This window comes from Lissotriton vulgaris, chromosome 5 (genome assembly GCF_964263255.1).
Source record: "Lissotriton vulgaris chromosome 5, aLisVul1.2, whole genome shotgun sequence".
NCBI lineage: Eukaryota > Metazoa > Chordata > Amphibia > Caudata > Salamandridae > Lissotriton > Lissotriton vulgaris.
Genome location: NC_141693.1, coordinates 376,469,701 through 376,490,107, shown reverse-complemented (window position 1 = coordinate 376,490,107; position 20,407 = coordinate 376,469,701). Strand labels below are relative to the sequence as shown.

The 20,407-nt window shown below is 45.2% G+C and overlaps 1 protein-coding gene across 1 annotated transcript in view; it reads right to left on the bottom strand.

Moving 5' to 3' along the window:
- Positions 1-20,193, bottom strand: part of NPHP4 (nephrocystin 4) — a 1,007,060-nt gene extending 986,867 nt beyond the window's left edge. Inside the window, exon 1 of the mRNA XM_086921734.1 lies at positions 20,103-20,193. The gene's annotated coding sequence lies outside the window, so the exon portion shown is untranslated. The remainder of the gene's footprint in view (positions 1-20,102) is intronic.
- Positions 20,194-20,407: the final 214 nt, after the last annotated feature.

The following is a 20,407-nucleotide window of genomic DNA, read 5'->3' as shown; positions in this document are numbered from 1 at the left end:
TGAATAACTAATATGTATTTACTAGATGGTGGTTTTTTGTATATTTTGAAACCTCAATATGTCGCAACTTGTTACTTTGATATACAGGTTCTAATTTCAATTTTTTCACAGCCAATTTAAACTCGCACCACCCAGAATGGCCAACAGATATAGAGACAGCTGACGCTGCCTTTAGGGGATTGGTCAACAATGCACTAGACTGCAGCATTCCGGCAAACATTACTCCGGCCAAGCACCCCCAAACTCATGCATGGTATAATGAGACTCTGACTATGGAAAAGAAAAAATTTAAAATCCTAGAACAGGCTTGGAGAAGTTCCTATGATCTCACAGCAAAAACTATCTGTAGGAACGCAGTTAAATTGTACCATAAACTGGCCCGGAAGACCAAAGCAAGGTTTTATGCTAACATGATTTCTACTAGCAGTAATCCAACTAATACCATTTTTACCTTATGAAAGATATGGTAAAACCCCTGCCTACTGCTAATAACACTATATCCTCCAATTTGCTATGCAAGACACTTGCTACATTTTTTATCAGCAAAGTGGATCGCATCTACAGCACATTCTGTTAGGAGCAGGCTTCCTCTGCTCACCGGAGGAATACACTCTTGGTAGCTATGCCTTACTCCCTTCAGGACCTTCTGCCCATGTTCCCTAGGGATATGGAGGCCCTGTCAACCAAGGTAAAATCCGGTTCCCCGAGGACCCATTAAAAGCTGACCCTTTTAGAAAATGTCATGACTGCCTCCTTTCGGAAGGCCAGGCGCTGATTAACAGGTGACTTTTAGCGGCAGTGATCCCTAAGTCCTGGAAGCATGCCAAAGTTATCGCCCTGTTAAAAAAACCTACACTGGATGCGTCTCTGCCTGAAAATGACCACCCTATATCTCTGCTCCCGTACTTTGATAAAATCATGGATTCCCATGTCAATTCCATCCTGACTCGATACCTAGAAGCTAATTTGATCACTCTATTTAACATTTATGTTCGCCCCCTAGCTCTTCTGGCCAAAGCCCGGAATATGGCTATGGTATTTTGCGCCGATGATACCAAACTGGTGTTTACATTCTCCAACAACTGTAAACAAGATAAGGCGAAATTCCAAGGCGACCTTACGGCCATCTCTGAATGGACAACTACCTGCAATTGAATTCCGCAAAGTCAGAAGTGCTTTTGGTGGGCTGAGACACCAATCTATGGGGCAATTAATGGTGGGTTAGAGCCCTTGGTACCCCTCCCCAGCCGAAAAGCGTGGTTAAGAATCTGGGAGTTCTGATAGACAGCACCCTTTCATTCAAGGTGCAGGCCAAAACTGTAGGGGGCACCTGTTTTGGTCTTTTACGTGGCCTGAAACCTATTCTGGGATTATTTGACACATCCACCCGACAGACGATTGTTCAATCCACTGTGCTGTCACGTCTAGACTATTGTAATGCGCTAATACTTGGCCAAAGCTGTGACGAAAAGACTTCAACAGGTTCAAAATGCGGCTGGCCATACGCTTTTTGCAATACCTAAACATTGAAATGACTCTGACCTCCTTCGATGGCTTCACTGGTTACCTATAGAACAGAAAGTTTACTTTAAGACCCTATGCACCACACATAAGATCCTGCATGGCCTGAGTCTGCAAATTTAGAGCGGGTTGTGTTTGGTGTATACTCCGGCTCAAACCTTACTCTCCTCGGACCTGCACCTGGCCTGTGTCCTGTGGGTGCGCAAGACCAGAGCAGGAGGGCGGTCTTTCAGGGCATTAGCACCCACCCTCTGGAATTCCATTCCTCTTGCTGCCTGCAAGACCATTGGGCGTTTAGGAAAATGATTAAGACGTGGCTTTTCTCTAACCTTTAGCCAACCGCCTCTCTGTATGCCTCTATCTGATTTAGCGCTGGGACGCCCGTTGCTGGGGCAGCCATGCGCTCTATAAAGTGTTGATGACATAACATAACTTGGGACACGTTACACTTTTTTCCTGATTCTATATCAAATTTTGTTATAAACTATATTGCATTTTATTCCTTAGGCTCTGTGACTTTTCTTCTGAGTTTGTGCATCTTTACACATGATGAATGCCATTGTGCCTAATTGTTACTACTATTATTATCATTGCTATCATTTCATTTTTTCCACAGGTACCATTGTCTTTTGATATAATACATATACCCTGGTTCCTTGTGAGTAGGGTGGCCCTTGTTTTTTCCTGATCGCAAAATCTCCAAATTCTACAGCATTGTCTTGCATACTAAGCTTCAAGGTTAAGAAATTCCACACATGGCAGTCATCAACAATAATATTTGGCCCTCTAACTTTGTCCTCTGGAACCTGGAGACCAGCATTAGATGAGCATTTGTTGCTAACAAGCTCTGGAAGGGAACATAGTTTTGTAATTTGATGAGCCTGTAGACAAGGCATATGGCCTTAAATTCCATACTGCTGCCTATAAGAAGACAGTGCAAAGCTCCAAATTCTTCGGAGGCTGAGGATTGTTTAGGGAGGTGTAAGGCCAACAAGACTGTGGCATTCAAGCGGCACTCTCATGAGGTTTATGAAGATGAAAGAGACCTTGCTCACATGCTTAAATAGGGTTAGGTCTTGGTCTATTTGAATGCCCAAATCTCGGGCATCAGAGACCCATCTGTACAAGGCAAAACCAAGACGACAGGAAATTTGTAGCGTTTTCCAAGAAAATCATGAGTAACTCTGTTTTAACAGAGTTTAACTTTAAAGAGTTCTTAAACATCCAACTGGTCATTGCCAACAAGCACTCAATAAGCGTTTTGACTGGATATCCATTCCTTTGGTCCACAGAGATCAGAAAGGGTTTTTCATTTGCGAATCTTTACTGAATTTATACCTGATCAAGGTTTATATTATGTTCCTAGGCACAATTATGTGACACTAGTATAACCTGTTTTGCATTCCACAAAAGTCAAAAAAATATCGATAATAAAACAATATGTCATCTGCATATCAGGTACATTTAAAACTAAACGTCTGAAATATAACCGCCAGCAGATGAAAATGTAGATCAAACAAAGTGGGGCATAAGGTAGAATGCTGAAGAACGGCCTGGGATCTCTCTGAATTGAAAGATAGGATTTCAGCCATTCACATGCAGAACTTACCACTTTGACCACTCAGAGCCTTTGCAACAGCCATCTGTGGGAGACAGTGTCAAAGGCAGCAGTGGGATCCAATAGCAGTAAGGCAAAAACAGTGTACTGTGTAGCCAGCCTTTTCAGGTCATATAGGAATCTGTGCTGTGACCTGGCCGGGTAGTGGATTACAAATCATAAAAAATTCTATTATGTTCCAAAAAGAGATGAGAGCTGGAAATTCAATGTTTTCTAAAATTTTTAAAATTACATGCAGAAGGGGGGTAGGCCAGAAAGTTTCCATTACCTAGGGTCTGCATTTGACATTTTCAACAAAGGAATAAAAATGTCCACGTTTTTGCTACAACTGCTAGCGCTAAAGACTTATTACAACGTTCCAGGAGTGCATAAATGATTTTGTTAGACCCCTTCCAAATGATGTGATGGGAACAAGAATCTAGGCATTGCAGAGGGTTCAAATTATGTCCTCAAAGAACCTTGAGGAATTGGCACCAAACTTTTCTGATATTTCCAGAGGCAACTCCCAGCTTCTGGATATTTTACTGACCTAGGATTTTTGCAAACTAGTATTACCATCCTTAGCACTACCAGCTACAAAGGACATGTCAATCTCTTTCGACCAGAGAAAAATTAAGGGGGTGGAAGGGCGACCCGACTTACAAAATGTTATCATCAATTATATTTAGCAACATCTTCTTCAAGAGAGAAAACTCTCAAGTTTAAGAACAAGGGGATAATTTTGGTTCTCAGAGTCCCTCTCAAAGACTTTAAATTCCAGCCTGGACAAGTCTTGCTAAACAACACCTTTAGAACCACTGGGGGACTCTTTGGTTTGAAGGACAGGAACATTAACTTTAAAAGGAACAAAGCAATGATCAGTCCATACTTTGGGTGTGGGAGGGTCAAAAATAATCATGTCCAGGGAACCAAATATTAAGCAAGTGTCCTTAACCGCATCGCTGCTGCGGTGATTTTTGCGATACGCGGCTTTTTTGCAAAAGCCGCGTTAGATGACGAGCTCAGCTCGTCATCCGCACAGGCCCCCCGTGGCTGATGACGAGCTCAGCTCGTCATCAGTATCGAAGGGGTTAAGCAAGTACTGAGAGTAATACCAGAGATTAGGTGAGGAAACCAAGACTAGCCAGAGAATCTACCATTAAGGAAATAGCCATGTTTTATGACACTGAAACTAATCAAGCAGAGTGACTTACTATTAATGGTCTAAATAAAAATAGGCAATAGACTGGCCACAATTGGCATATTATCTGGAAAGTGATGACTGGGGGGAAACTGAATCCAAAAACCTATTAATTCTGTATGCGAAAATGGGTCCTGGCTAAATGGACTGAGCTTAATTTGTTTGTTTATTTAATAACTAGCAGCCCGTCCCGACGTTGTCCGGGAGCAATCAGGCTTCAGGGCCCCCGCCCGCCCCGACGTTGTCCGTGGGAGCAATTAGGCTTCAGGGCCCCCGCCTGCCCCGACATTGTCCGTGGGTCCCCCGGAGCGCACCCGCGGCTGCTTCACCTACCTCAGCCGCCGCTCCTCCCCGCACTCCTGAGTTCACCGCTCCTCCCCTCCTGTCTGTCACTTCTCACCGCTCCTCCCCTCCTGTCTGTCACTCCTCACCGCTACTCCCCGCCTGTTCGCCGCTCCTCCCCGCGCTCCTGATGTCAGCAAGCACGTCGCGGCCGGCGCTACTTCCAAGGGACTACTTTTTTTTATCGTAAATATTTTAAAGAACGAATATTTCTTTATTTTACATAGCCTATGTCCATCTGCAGACCCTGACAATTACAATGATGTATCGGGTATTTGGATTGGCGCTGTGGTTCCCGAGTTTACCCGCCTCAAAGGTTCCCAGTTCTCTCTTTATAATAGTAGTATAGATATGATATCTTGCCAATAAGCCAATACAAACAATACATTAATATAAAAAAAATTCTTAAAACCTCCATCCAACACAAAGGAATGTCATAGCAGCAACAAACTTATTCAGCTATAATACATCAATCATACATACACAATATTCTAAAGACCACAATCAGGAATTTCATTTACCTAAAATAAGACAATCTCCGTATTATTTGTGCAAAATACAATTGTTTAGGTGCAAAATACAATTATAGCACACCCTAGCTTCTAATATAGAGGGCAAGTTCAATAAAAGACACAGCGCGGAGGTTAGGTGCGGATGTGTATGACAATATAAAAATTGTTTATGCAAAAATAAGATTGTTTAGGTGCAAACTACAATTATAGCAAAACCTGTCTTCTAAAATAGAGGATAAGTACAGTAAGAGACACAGTGTGGATAATAAGTGCAAAATATTCTATAGACCACAAACAGGAAATTATCTATAGAATAGCATTGTCATTATTATTTGCACAAAAATACATTTATTTTTGTGCAAAAATGCAATTATAGCAGCAAAAAGCCAACCCTCCACTTTTCAATTTAAGGAAGAAAGATCCAACTATTACTGCAGGGAGTAATATCGTGGGGTCCGTCCAGTTCCTACTTCATATCTTCTGATGTCTTATGGTGTTCTGTATTATTAATAAGTAAACTCGTTTTGACATAGCACACAATTCTTAGATATTTGGATCACATCTACCTACTCCATAAGAATATATATTTTGCTATGAGCTACAAAGCTCAACAAGGCGTTCAGCTACTACAGGCAAAAATATCCCTACTGTGAAACACAATCTTATATTATTGCACTTAAATAGTACTGCCAATAAGTTGTTAATGCGACGGACCTGTGGATTTCTAAAAGCAGGAAGTAACAGACTCCTTCTTCCTATGTCGAAGAATATGCTAAATAAAATTATGTGCACAAAAGACCATGGAGCATTTTGACAGAGGGGACAGATGCCACTTTCTGCCACAACCTCTTTAATTAGCTTCCACTTTATAAAGGCCGGGACCTGCTCCAACCTAACCTTCAAATTCCATTTCCTAAAGAGGCAGATTTTCATATCACAAAAAAGGGCTGGATATGACCACAGTATTCCGACTCAATTCGGTGTTGCAAAATGTCTCTAATTCCCACAACATCTAAATCATCATTTTATCAGGCGGTTTAATATTTGATTCTGCTTTGATGTGGTTTTGCTGTTCAACCCCTAGTGGAATAGCCGAAGAGGTGTTAATAACTTGTAAATTAACAACCCATAGGGCTGGGCTCTTCTCCTGTAGACAGGATTTTATTGTAAACCCCAGAGAGCCCTCATCGGACTTAGGTAGACAGACCCAGTAATTGAGAATCTCTGCGTGTATTTGAATAATATATTGGTCAGGCCTAGCTCCAGCCTCAGGGCCCTGTTCGCTGAACCTCTACGCAAGTCGAGCCATCCTTTCCAGAACTTTGTTTCAATATCTGCTGCCGCTTTATGTTCTTTACTGGCAAAATCTCACAGCCGTACAAAAGTAAGCTCACAATTCTGCACTATAGGCCTCTCTTAAAACTTGACGGACTTATGCCCCAGCACTAGATCCAACCTATTTATAGCCCCTGCAATCACTTTGGAGCGTACTTCCTGAAGGTCTATGTGAGATTTTAAATTTAAGTTCTAACTGAAAAGGAGACCTAAATATCTATACTCTTTCGCTAGTTCCACTGGCAGTCTGTTTCAACGCCATTGATGCATGATAGACTGCACAGTTAATTTCGAAAAGACCATCACCTTAGTTTTAAACTCATTTATTTTCTGATCATTTATCTGACAGTACTCTGAGAAAGCGTCCAGTTGCCTCTATAAGATCCAACAGCACAGTGTCATCAGCATAAAACATTGTCTAAATGGTCTCAGCTCCTAGTTTTGGCGGGAACACCAAACCTGGTTTAATACTACCATAGCATCTGCAATAAAAATTGAGAATAGAAGAGGAGCCAAGATAAACACTTGTTGAAGGCCACTGGGGGTAGCTATTTTTCTAGACAAAGGTCCATTGCCCCTTAGTTCCACCCTTGTCAGTGAATGTTTACAGACACCCATGTGGACCTTTTGTAAAACTCTGGCACTGCTTACCTAGTCTTCCAATAAGACGTTTCACATAGATTTTACTGGGAATGTCCAAAAGAGTATGTAGGAAGGTGGAATCTGAGTATATGGTTACCCCAACTTTTTTCCTGGTGTTTTGCTGGTTTTCGACTTAGTTGGCCTGGGACTGCTATTCAGGGACCCAGTCTATCTGCTTTCTCTATAAAATGGACTCCATGTACTTTAGGTACATACCAGATTGGTTACTGGGTCACTCTTGTGAGCCCCTGTATAGTGTACCATAGGTACCCAGGGCATAGGTGCACTCTAGGCCTACCAGGGGCTGCAGCATGTATTGTGCCACCCCTGGATTGCCTTCCAAACTGACACCACAGGTCCGTTCACACAACCTGGGTAAGGTGGTGTAATCACCCCTTACTTAGATATAGTATACATATATCTACCTTTATATATAGACACATATACACCTATAAGCCACTCCTAAGGTAGGCCTCGACAATCCTGGAGGCAGAGTGCTTGGTTTTATGTGAGAGGGTGCCCTAGCATGAGTTGAGCCCCTCTGCAGCTTTCAGAACCATCTCCTTATAGCTGTTCTATGATATAGCCATACCATATACTCTTAAGTGCATTATAATTCTCGCAGTTAATGCTAACTTTGGTTTGGCTTTATCAAAACATGTTGTGTATGGTATAAAACACTTTGGAATACTACCCCCCGCCAATTCTGGTGGCGGGGTAGCATTCCACCCTTCGAGAGGGAAAAGACATCTATGTTACTGCTTTACCCTGTTTGCAGGCAGGTCGCCCCCACGCAGCTGCTCGTCACCTGACTGCCTAGTTCCTGCCTCCTTGTTTCCTGGGTTTTTCCCTCCCTTCTACCCTGTGCACCAGTTCCCCCCCGCCCCCCCAGCCGCTCCCAATCCGACCCTTTCCCGCCGCTGCATCCCTGTGGCCCCGCCGCCCCCCCCCCTGCACATCCATTCGCCTCCCCGCTCCCGCCTCCCAGCTGCTTCTCCCTCCCAAGCCACCTCATATGCAGGTCCAGAAGCAGCCGCACAGCGGACACGCGCAGCGGATTCGCCCATCCACGCCAAGTGCCAGAACCCCTGGACCCCGCAAACGCCACGACACCAGAATCCACTACGACGCCAGTACCCTCCACGCACTCAACACCGGCCAAAACCACACCTGCTTCCAGGCCGCCCCAAAACGGACCCTTCTCCTGCCACACCTGCAACTTCACCTGCGACAGAACCACCAAACCTCCAAGGACTGGACCTAACCACCTCCGCTGCATACTCCTCAACGCCGGCTCCGCAGGCAAACATGCCGTCGAGCTCTGGGATCTGCTCGACACCTCCGGTCCAGACGTGGCCGTCCTGACCAAGACCTGGTGGAACGACTCCTCGGCGTCCGACATCGCCATAGCCGTCCCGGACGGCTACAAGATCACCCACAGGGATCGCGCCAACGGAATCCGAGGAGGAATAGCCATCGTCCACAAGTCCACCCTCAAGGTCGCAACCCACGCAGACGACACCCTCAACACCGCCGAAGACCTGCACTTCCGGATCCACACTGACCCCAACACCACCCTCAGAGGAACACTCATCTACAGACCCCCCCGAACCCCGAGCTCAGTTCAGCGACTCCATCGCCGACCTCGGCAGCACCCACGCACTCGCCTCCACGGACTACATCCTCCTCGGGGACCTGAACTTCCACCTCGAGAACAACAACAACGCCGCCAACTCCGCCACCCTGATAGACAACCTCGCCAACCTGGGCCTCAGACAACTCGTCACCGCACCCACCCACGCCACCGGCCACATGCTGGATCCTGTCTTCTCAACAGGCTCCCACGTCAACTTCGACCACACCACAGTACTCCACTGGACCGACCACCGCTGCATCCATTTCACCTTCAAGAAACCAACCACGCACCACCGCACCCAACAGCTGCCTCGCCGCTGCTGGAGCAAAGTCACTGAAGACCAGCTGATCACCTCCCTCGCCAAGAACCCACCCACCGACCCCACCAACCCAGACGCCGCAGCCCGAAAACTCAGATTGCGCCAACACCCTCGCCCCGCTCAGGAAAGCCTCCAACAGCCATGCCAACAAGAGAGCCACCTGGTTCACCGACAAGCTCAAGACCTCTAAACGCGCATGCTGGAAACTGGAGAAGACATGGCTCCACAAATGCACACCGGACAGCCCACAAGGACGCCACCCGCAGACACCACCACCTCATCAGATTAGCCAAGATATTATCCTTTAAAGACTGCTTGGATAACAACGCATACAACAGCAAAGAGCTCTTCAGCATAGTAAAGGAACTCTCCAACCCCACCACCAACGACATCCCGCCATCACAAGAACTGTGCGACTCACTAGCCATCTTCTTCCACCGCAAGATCGCTGACATCCACGACAGCTTCAACACCACGACTGACCCGACTACGCCAGACTCCACCTCCCCTGTGAACACCACGAGCGCCAAGCGTCTGACCTCCTGGTCCAATGTCAACGACAATGAGACATGAACGGTCATGAACTCCATTCACTCAGGATCTCCGTCTGACCCGTGCCCACACCAAGTATTCAACAAAGTAGACGCAGCCATTGCACCCCAGCTACGGAAGGTCATCAACATCTCCTCCGAAACAGCAACATTCCCGGAAAGCTGGAAGCACGCCGAAATCAACGCCCGCCTCAAGAAGCCCAAAGCGGACCCCAAGGACCTCAAGAACTTCCGTCCCATCTCCCTGATCCCGTCATCGAGAAAATCGTCAACATGCAACTGGCCCGCCACCTTGAAGACAACAACATCATGGGCCCGTCCCAGTCCGGATTCAGACGAAACCACAGCACCAAGACAGCCCTCGTCGCCGCCACAGACATCAGGCGCCAACTAGACAACGGCGAAACATCAGCCCTCATCCTCCTGGACCTGTCAGCCGCCTTCGACATGGTCTGCCATCGCACTCTAAAGACACGCCTCGCCTCCTAGAAGCCAGAATCCAAGAGAAGGCTCTTGACTGGACCACGTCCTTCCTCTCCGGCAGAACCCAGAGCGTCCACCTCCCACCCTTCCGATCCGAAGCCACCGACATCATCTGCGGCATGTTTTTCTTCTGTCTCCTTAGGCCCCCCATCTCACCCCATCTCCCGCAGCACTAGCATTGATGTGGCCCTCGGGCACTCACCAGACTTTACTTTTTGGCCCCCAAGAAAATGTTTGCGAGTACCCTTGGGCTAGATGGTCCCTACTACCACAACTGTAACACTTTTTTCTTGCGATTTAGAAGGAGTTCATAAGTGCTTTTCTTGTTCTCCTCTTGGTTCTACACATCTTTCTTTTTCTTCTGTTTGACCTTGCAAACAACTTCCTTCCGCTAACCTTTGGAATTTACCTCAGCTGCGTTGGCAATTTCAGTACTCTTAACCACAGAAATTACTTCACTGAATGAAGACTCCCCATAGATCCAGAGTCTTTCTTGAATGTGTTCATTGTTCACATGCTTGATGATTTGATCCCTTATCAACTCATCATGGAAGGGCCCAAACCTACAGGTTAACGCTAATCTCTTCAGTGCAGACACATATTCTTCAATGAGTTCCATCCTATTCTACTTTTGCATGAAGAAATTATGTCTGTCTATTGCTATACAAACAGAAGTGAAATAAGATTTGTCTAGCTCTTCTAACACATTTTTTAACACATCTGACTCATTCGCTGTTTGAGGTTTTTTCTCCATTGAATTATAAACAATAATACCTGGAGGACCTAACGAATGCAAAATATATTTTTTTCTTTTTTACCTGCGAAACTCCTCTTCAATAGTATCAATATTATTCGGGAAATATTATTTCCACTCATTGCACTTAATAGATGGATTCCCAGTTCCTGGTAAAAATGGTTGTGGTGGTGTAAAAGAGGATGTATATGACAAACAAATTTTGAAAGGAGGAGATAAAACTCCAATAAAGAACTTCAAATACTATCTGAAATTACTTGCTACACAGTAAAGACTTATTAAGTTCTCAATATTATATGCCAAGAATCTAAATATTTAAGGTTCTCAATATTATATGCCAATAACCAAAATATATAAATTCCTCTTTTTTTTGGTTCACAGAACTTGCTGCCTTGCCTGACAGAACACTTGACCCAAAGAAAACTGCCAGTGCTTCAGTGATTAATGCATTGTTGCGACGAGCTGTAGAGTCTAAGGAGTATATACAATGGCTCACTGGCGTAGCATAAGATTCCTGGTAAACCCATTATAAACTTTTCCTGTACATAGCCAGTCCCTCCTGTTATTCCAAAGGTGCTCCTTGTCGTATAGATCACCCGTAGCTAAACGCCGCACCTCAACTTGTCTGAATATCCTCACTTGACATCTCGCCTTGGAAGGCAGCTCCTCCTCTGATAACAAGCTCAAAGAGGCGTGCTGATGCTTCTCCTCAAAGAGCACTACTCTCAGCAAGATAACTGCTTTGCCACAAAGAACTCTTCACCACTAGACCACAAACCGCACAATGATCCTAAGATAGTGAAACGCAAGCAACGTGACGCCTAAAAGCTGAAACTTGTTGAAGTCTTCAATATGGCAGCATGTAAATGACGTTGTGTTCGCTTCCACCACTATGGCAGCAAGTAAACAAAGTTGCATAAGACTCCACACACAGGCTTGAGCGTGCACAAACAATGCAGCCAATGAAGTGCACCCACGTCACCCAGCATGCTCACCATCGAGAAACTGCTGTTACGATAATAGCGCCACGAGTGGTAGTCAACTGTGCCACTGTTCTGCAATTTGGCAATGCCAACAACTACTGCCAAAATGTGCAGAAGTTTTGGCCCCCACTCACCACCAAATTTCCTGACTCAAACTGACAGTTCAGAGGCTTTCCAAGCAGCGACACCGCAGTTGTAGAAAATATATGTTCCTGTACTTCTCCCTCCGCACGCTGTGGTTCGATAGTTCCAGTTGTTGCCAAAATTGTCAGCAAACTTTATGTTGTAGAGATTGATCTGTCTGTCTTATGGAGGGTGGACCAGATAGTGTGAAACATAGGTTTGGACCACAATAGTCAGGATCGAGTTTTGGTCACTAAGAGTTGTGAAAAAAGAGGACGCAATTTTAGAGTAATTATCCAAATTATTTTTCAGGAAAGATTGGAACGTTGGAAGGGTACCTGCACAAAATTGTTCTCAAACAAGATGCTGTCTCCACGGTTTATAGAGCCACAGATATTCCTTGGCTTGTAAGGAAGTAAGGAGAACAAAAGACTGAGAGGTTATTAAAAGAAGGCATTACTGAGGCAAGTGATACTGTAGTTGTAGAAAAAGTATGTTGCTGTACTTTTCCCTCCGCACACTGTGGATCGATAGTTCCAATCGTCGCCACAATTGTTGAGTTATCCAGGCACCCACTCACCGCCAAATTTCCTGCCGGAAACCGAGAGTTCCAAGCAGCAATATCGCATTTGTAGATAAGGTAAGTTCCTGTACTACTCCATACTTAAATAATTTACTGTACTGCATGCCTCCTCCTGGAGAACTCAACAATTGTGGCTACGAGGGTGGCATAGAGTAAATTGTTTATTTAACTATGGAATAGTTGTGGCCCACACATATACCTCTTCGGCAACCAACAAGTAACTGCTGCTCCTAGAACCTTGCTTGTAAACATTCTAAATAGCATCATAATAAATCTCTTGTGACCGCAAAAACATACAAGCATAAATGCTACATTGGGGTATGCGTTAGGTGATCAACAAATGTGTAAGACTTCCATGCTTCTTCCAGTGGCACAACCAGCTGCCCACCAACTGCAATATTCAAATCTCCCATCACCCACTATAACAGTCTGCTCCTCAGTACTGAAGAACAGAGAGTCACATAAGATACTGCTTGTAGAAGACATTACTGTTGAATTGGCTAAGGGTTTCACCACAATAGTACACATAACATACACTCAATAAGCGTACCACTTATCTTCTGATTGTACAACGCCATTCACTAATATACTGGTGTGAGCCTCCTCCCTCTTAAAGAGAGAAAAGGATGCAAGATATCGGACACCCCCTTCATGACCAAGAGTGGCAGTAAATCCAGGAATACCCCCCACAGGGTCAGGGTAAAGCTAGATTTAAATGCATACATCCTATATAGAGCATACTTTACACCGCAAAGGCTGCATCTCACATTTCATTCAGTTATAAACATTTGCCCCAAACGCCAAGCAGTACCAGGGAAACAGTATATACATGTTTTGGGTCCGTCCCTCCTCAAGTTCCTTCTGGACAGAGGTTCTGAGAGACACTACATAAATCACAGAATGTGCGTACATCGACACGCTATAGGAGTACCTTCTTGGTCTCTATCCCAGCCCAAAACTGAGATGGGTTACAACAAGGTTTATACATCTGGTCCTAATTGTAGCCAAACATTCAATGTCATCCTCTTCCCAAGGGCGTAGCTTCGTCAGTAATATTTGGGTGGTGGAAGGGGGAGAGCTTCAGATGTCCCATCAATAACGCTAGGATAGCTTGTTAAAAAAACAATGTATGAGAAGTAGGACATTGGGGGGGCATAAGGGGCAGTGGAAAGAGAAAGAAGGCTGTGTTGTTAGGACCACTTAAAACATAACATTTATCCAACTTACCCAACATTTGTAAAGCATTCAAAACAGACCAGAGAGAGTGTGTGTTTTTGTCAGTGCCGGCATGTAAAAATCACAAGTGAAATCCAACAGACATGTCACCATACCCGACTGAAAGCACTTGTACCCAACTATTTACAACAGAAAAGCTTCGCCTCTGCCTGTCCCTCCACTGCCGCCTGCCAAGAGGAGGGAGCTTAGGAGCTGTGTCTCAGCTGAAGGTACTGTTCTTCGTTAGGAAAAAGCAAGGGGGCTTCGCAAACAACCAATTGTGGGCAATTGGGACGCCCTACTGCAAGCACTGATTGAGCGCATCAGGCCCACCTAATCATGTTACTCCCAATACATGTGCGACCTGATATTTGTCTCGAGGCATGGGATCTACCAGCTCCCAATTCATCCCATCCCCCCCTCGACACCCACGCCTTAGTTCTCTCTACTGCAACCCAAAACTCCAGTCCGGAGCCCTTGGTGTTATTTAGTGGCCTCCTTTCTTTGAAAGTACAATTAATAACATAATAATATAATACAATTCATGTTTGTGTTAGATTAGAATCCGGACATACAACCCACACTTGATCCTAGATGAAACCATCTTGGGATGTTCAAAAACAAAAACCATTGATTTTTATTTGAGCAGTGGTCAAAGTGCATTAAAAAAGTATGGGAACTGTGACGATGTGCACAAAAGGGCGAGGTCAAAGGTGTGACTAAAAAAAACGAATTATTCTATAACTTTTTATTGGTCTTTCACTTTCAGGTAACTACATATAATTAAGGTACAGCCTAAATGAAAAATAAATGCAAGTAAAGTTTAGTCACTGGGAAATGCCCTATCGTACATTATGAAACCTCTATTATTTAAAGCTGCAGAGGTCTGTGTCTGTAACCAGAGAGCACAGAATTGAATCTTGGTTGAGGCAGATCAGAATAGAATAGTGACTTGTGTATGTTTAGTGCTACAAAAACTCAGTCTCTGACCAAAAGCACTGTGAATATGTAAGCCATTATCTGATTTACTTGCATTACACACACAGTATAAGATAAGCTGCTACAAACTGCTCAAAAAGGTTTAAGATAAAGTGCATCCAAAATATAAATTGTGGTAACCCGGACTGTACATAGTGCATTTATTTATTTTAACTCTCCATTGAAGCGCACACTTAAAAGCCCAGCTGGTAAACCCCATGCACTGCCACTCAAAAAGAATAAATATGTCATCGGGAAGCTTCAGGTGATTCCATCAATTAAAGCAAATACCAGCTTTCAGGAACCCTTTACAATTGCAGATTAACAATTTATGCACATTTATATTTATTTTGGTCAAGCAAGCACCCTGGCAAGAAGGCTTGTTTAGCTGTCTGTCCCTCCCTCGGTTTTTCAGCACAGGAGGCTCCCTGCCTTATATTTAAGTCTAGGCATTTCAGTTTTCAAAAATAACCGTCCCAGGACGGTTCTCTTTTCACAAAAAGTGGGGGGGAACTGTTTATCGTAAGGGCACATCGTGCCCCTTAGATCCCGCCCACTGCCTTTGAGCCAAAGTGTCTGCCTGGACGAAACATTACTTGTTGGGATACTACCTTCTACCGAAAAAAACATGTAAAAAGGTTACATTGGAAGGACTTGACTGCCAGTAACACTGTTGCAATTTCTTCACAACTTCAATCTGTGCTGATGAGGAATTGTAGCACACCGCTAAACGCCATATTACAGATGTGGAAAAACATACTAGGCCCAAAAACAGACTGTGCACCCTCTGACCTAATACTTTACTTGTATGAGAGAGAGAGAGAGAGAGAGAGAGAGAGAGAGAGAGAGAGAGAGAGAGAGAGAGAGAGAGAGAGAGATTTCAATAAAAGCGCGCGCTGTTTGTTTTTATTGATAAGCGAAAACATTTCAATAAAAGCGAGCGCTGTTTGTTTTTATTGATAAGCGAGTGCTGGCCCACGTGAAATGGGGAAAGAGATCTTCTTTGTGATAAGAGCCCTTTTTCTAATGTGTGTATACATTGATTTCTAACTAAAAGTGCATTTAATAGTATAGCGTTTTTCTCCACAGTGTAATGTGTTTTCCCTGTGCAAAATCCCCTTTCCATACGCCTTTTTGAAGGAGCCGTTTTGCATGTGCTTTTAGAGTGGGAAATGGCATTGAATCGTCTGTGAAAAGCCTTAAGTTTCTGATTTTGAGGTAGCACACACTACTTTGCAGGGTCATCCACATAACACCCTTCTAGTCCCAGTGTAGGAGTCCAAGTCAGTCCACTTCATCTATTGGTAGCTAAAGATGGCGCCTAAAAAACTTTGCGAAGGTACACTGGAGTGCAGCCACACCGACAGAGCTGCATGTCATATTTTAAATCCAGATGCTGTGGTGGATAGTTGACCGGTAGCACATTGTGTGCTCATGTCTACACATACCATCAAATTTAAATAAAAAATTCAACTGCTGAACCTGGAAATTGTCCATGAAGCCTCAGGTAGCTGCCACCTGTTTTGGTGTCCTGAAATGGCTGCGGGGAATACTTTGGATTCTTCCTTTCTCAGCCCAAATGACAGTCATTCAGGCCTTTATTGTAACTAGATTGGACCATGGCAATGTCCTCTATTTGGGCTCAGCTAAAGCATCTAAGAAGGCTGCAAGTAGTCTAAAACTCAGCGGCCAGGCTACTTTACAGACTTCTAAAAAGTGCATCTGCTCCCTCTTTCTTGAGGGAGTTGCACTGGCTTAAGGTGGCGAAGCAAATTTAATTTAAAGCTCTGTGATTTGTGCACTAAGCCTGATCAGGAGCTGGTCCCCGCTATCTCCTTGGACTAGTGAGACCAGGGCCGGTGCTAGGCATGGGCAGTGTGGGCAGCTGCCCAGGGCCTCGCACTCAGCCCACCAGCACGGGGCCCGCACCGATGCGTGTCCTGTTGTTTCCCTGCCAAAACACTAAAAGAAAGGTGTCTCTTGACAATTAGGGTCCATGGTCGGGGTCCCCTCCCCGGGACTCTCAAGGATGGTGTCTGGAGCCCTAGGGGAGGGAGACACTTCCTCTTGTCCCAATTGCAAGGAGACCATTCAGAGACACTGCAGGAGGCCCATTGTCCAGCATTTTATTGCCCCACAGTTTTAACTTTTAGCCCACAAGCGATTCTCACACCTATCGGGCTGAAGGAGTGAGAATTGCTTGTGGGATGAAAGTTAATACTGTGAGGGACTAAAATGCTGGACAATGGGCCTCCCACAGTGTCTCCGAATGGTCTCCTTGTAAGGGGTCACTTGTGTTAATTAGAGGGACCTCGCACATTTCCTTTTGGCCCAGGGTCTCGCAAATCCTACAACCGGCCCTGAGTGAGACCTTATCTACCAACTCATGCATTACATTCCTGTGATCTCTCCTTCTGCATGGTTCTGAGAGTCAAACAGGCTTGTATGGGAGGATGGTCCTTTGCTTACCAGTGCTCTTATCTTTGAAACAACCCTCCACAAACCTTGAGATGCTGAACCTCACTGACTTCTTTTCAGAATATGGCTGCCTGTTGAGGAGCTCCAGCCAGGAGCTCCTCGGCTAGGAATCGCCATGTGGCATAAATCCCGAGAAATAAAGGCCTCCTCCGTCGAGCTACTTCCCATCGGACTGTGGAGACGCCCATGCTGGGATCTCGCTTCCTGGTTTTATGACAGAGGAGCCTGTACAGACTATCAGGGAGGCCTCCTAGCTCCACCACAGTGTATCTGGACCGGACCCTCTGGAAGGTTTCGGCTTCAACGTCCGCTCACCGCCCAGGACCGGAGGGCGGAAGGGACCCTTTCCAGCCACAAAGGCAAGGGAGGCAGTGACTTACTGAGCCTCGGAGACAGCAGAGGTATCCCCCTAGAGCTCGTCCTGCCAGCCCCCTCGTCTTGGTCACTGGTCTCCTTGAGGCTACGAGCCCTGCTGGATGAGTGCTGCCAGGCCGTTGTGGGCGAGAGGCCATCTAGCTGCTCTTGAGATCCGTCCCATGACTGGTGCGGTGAGGAAAGGGGCCTGTAGACAACAAAGAACTGGCCTGCTGCAGCCTGGATCTGGGCCCGCCTGTTCACCACCCTGCTCGCCCCATGCTGGGGGCATGCAACAATTCTGTTGCCCTTGGTGCAGAGACTGTCCCACGAGTGCTCCCATGGTGCTGCGAGCTGCTGGGGCACGGTGCCAGACGGGGAGAGGTTGCACTTTGGACAGTGTAGGAGAAAAGAGGAAAAGGAAGGTGGAACAGTGAAAACAGAAGGTGAGCCTGCACTTGCCACCCCCAAGGCTCAATACCGCTTATGTGCCATCTCACCTCTGCCCCCCTCCCCAAGACTACACCTCACCAGATGCAGGACCGATAGGAGGAGTCCTCCGTTACTTCATACCTGCTGACTGTTGACTCAAGGAATGCCACCTCATGTTTCCCTCAATCTCGTAACACGCCAGAAACAGGAACAGTGTCTCTGCACTGGCAAGAAGATCATGCTTTTTAAATTTGAATTTTATATTTATCCAACCCTAACCGCTTTAACTTCTATTAAAATGTAACCTAATGCGAATCTGAAACTTGCATAAATGTAACTCTACCACTAGTATCCAGTGCTTTAAATGGGCCGGTGCTGTCCTGTATTGAGAGGGAGAGTACCTGCACTTCTCAAGAGAGATGTAATAATTTTAATTGGAGAATACCGGCACTTCTCAGAAACAAGCAGGTACTCTAATACAGAGTGCCTGCACTTCTATTTTACCATTTCAAGCACTCCTAGTATCTGTAGTGGGCGTTTTGACTCACTACCATTCTTTTGTGAATTTAGAGCTCATCTATTTGTATCTTTTATGTAACTCATGTACTCTGAAGTACATATGTAATGTAACTGGTCCTTTTGTAAATCTCTCTGACACCTTTGGGTAAGAGTTTGCGCTATATAACATTGCATTAAATAAATAAATAAAACCTGGTTGTTCTGAGTTAACGGGCTCTGGCTTTGCCCTTGCCTCACTACGCGCCGGGAAATCACTCTGTGGGTAGCCGTTGTTCTATATAAGCTTTCATAATAATAATAATAATAATAATAATAATAATAATAAACTTCAAGTTCCAAAAAGCAGGGTGTAGCAAAAAAGTCAGGGTGAGCACAACAAAATATACACGGTCTTTGCTCTTTGCTACGCAGCCCTGCTTGTATTTTTTGTCCTTTAATCTGCACACAAACTATTGTACCTGATCGGTCTTTAATCAATAGTCAATAGTCTTCTTTTATGGCGTTGTTGGGCCACTTTAAGCTTGGAGTTCAATTCTTAAAAATACAGTTCTTATTATACATTGTGCCCATCCTGTTTGAAAGAGTGGAAGTTGGAGAGGTTTATTTGTGCACAGGACGTTTTCAAACCACACTACTGAACATACTCAACTCGGCCTAACACCCCTAGTTTATCATTGGGATAAAATGTATCGATAATGTTGCACTTCCGGGTCGCCTAACAACCACTCCCAAAGCAGAACATATTCTGTTAGCTGGAGGTACTGATAAGGTGTATGGTGACATATTATTGGAGCTTCAGGTACGCTTCAGCCAATCATAGCACGACGGCAGGTATTCCGATGTTTTGATTGGCCAAAGGCTAGAACGTGCCCCTGCTTAACGTGTCCTGCCTGCCATCTATGGCCGAATTGGGAGTAACCGGGGGCGATTTAGTCGCGGAATGGGCGGCGATAACCTACCCTGTTGCCGCTTTATGTGTTGTAGATGGGATGGAAAGGTGTTGCAGACGCTGGAAAGGGTCCGGGTTGGTCAGAGTTAAGTGTTTGAGCATCCCGCCAGACTGGAACCTGGTTTCCCAGCTTCAAAGTCGGCCGTTAAGCCACATCCCCTAAGAGCCATACCATATCTTGCATTTGATATTTCGTTTCTGACGTGACACTGCTTCGAATCCTGCTGCACCATTGACTTCTCTCTGGTGTATCAGACAGTATGTTTACATTTGTGCGACTGCGACATGACTAACTTAACATATCGCGTTCTTCATGACACCCATCCACAGGATGCATCGTGCAAGGCACATAGATTCCGAATCAAGTAGCTTCTGCAAAGCTGTCATATGACACCGTAAGACCGTTGTTGATTTTGTATTTGCCGAGCGTTGATATATAGTCCAACATTTCAAAGCACCCTTATATAAACTATAATCACTAGTATGGAAAGTGATGTCGAATAAAAAAAAAAAGATTTGGAGCGCGTGAAACAAGACATACAACTGCACCAATTCCAGCCGTCCCAGATCAAGAAGGGATGCCACCGAACCTTACCTCCCGTTTTTACAAAGAATCTTGAATGCCTGATTTCCCAAGCTTGCTTTCGATTTTATCAGACTTCGATGCAGTAGTGACTCGTTCCCATTACAACGTCCTTAGCAACGACGCAACATCACGTGACCAGCATCATGCGGCGTTACGTCCTATTTCTGTGCGTAGTGATTAAGCCATTTCAGAAAGCTGATGGAGATTGTCGGTAGGCAGGTTGACTGGCTTTTGTCTTAGGAGAGGAATTTCTAATTAATTTAGGCTGCAGTAGCTGAGTTGTATAAGCAGGTGTTAGTAGTCAGTGGCATTGC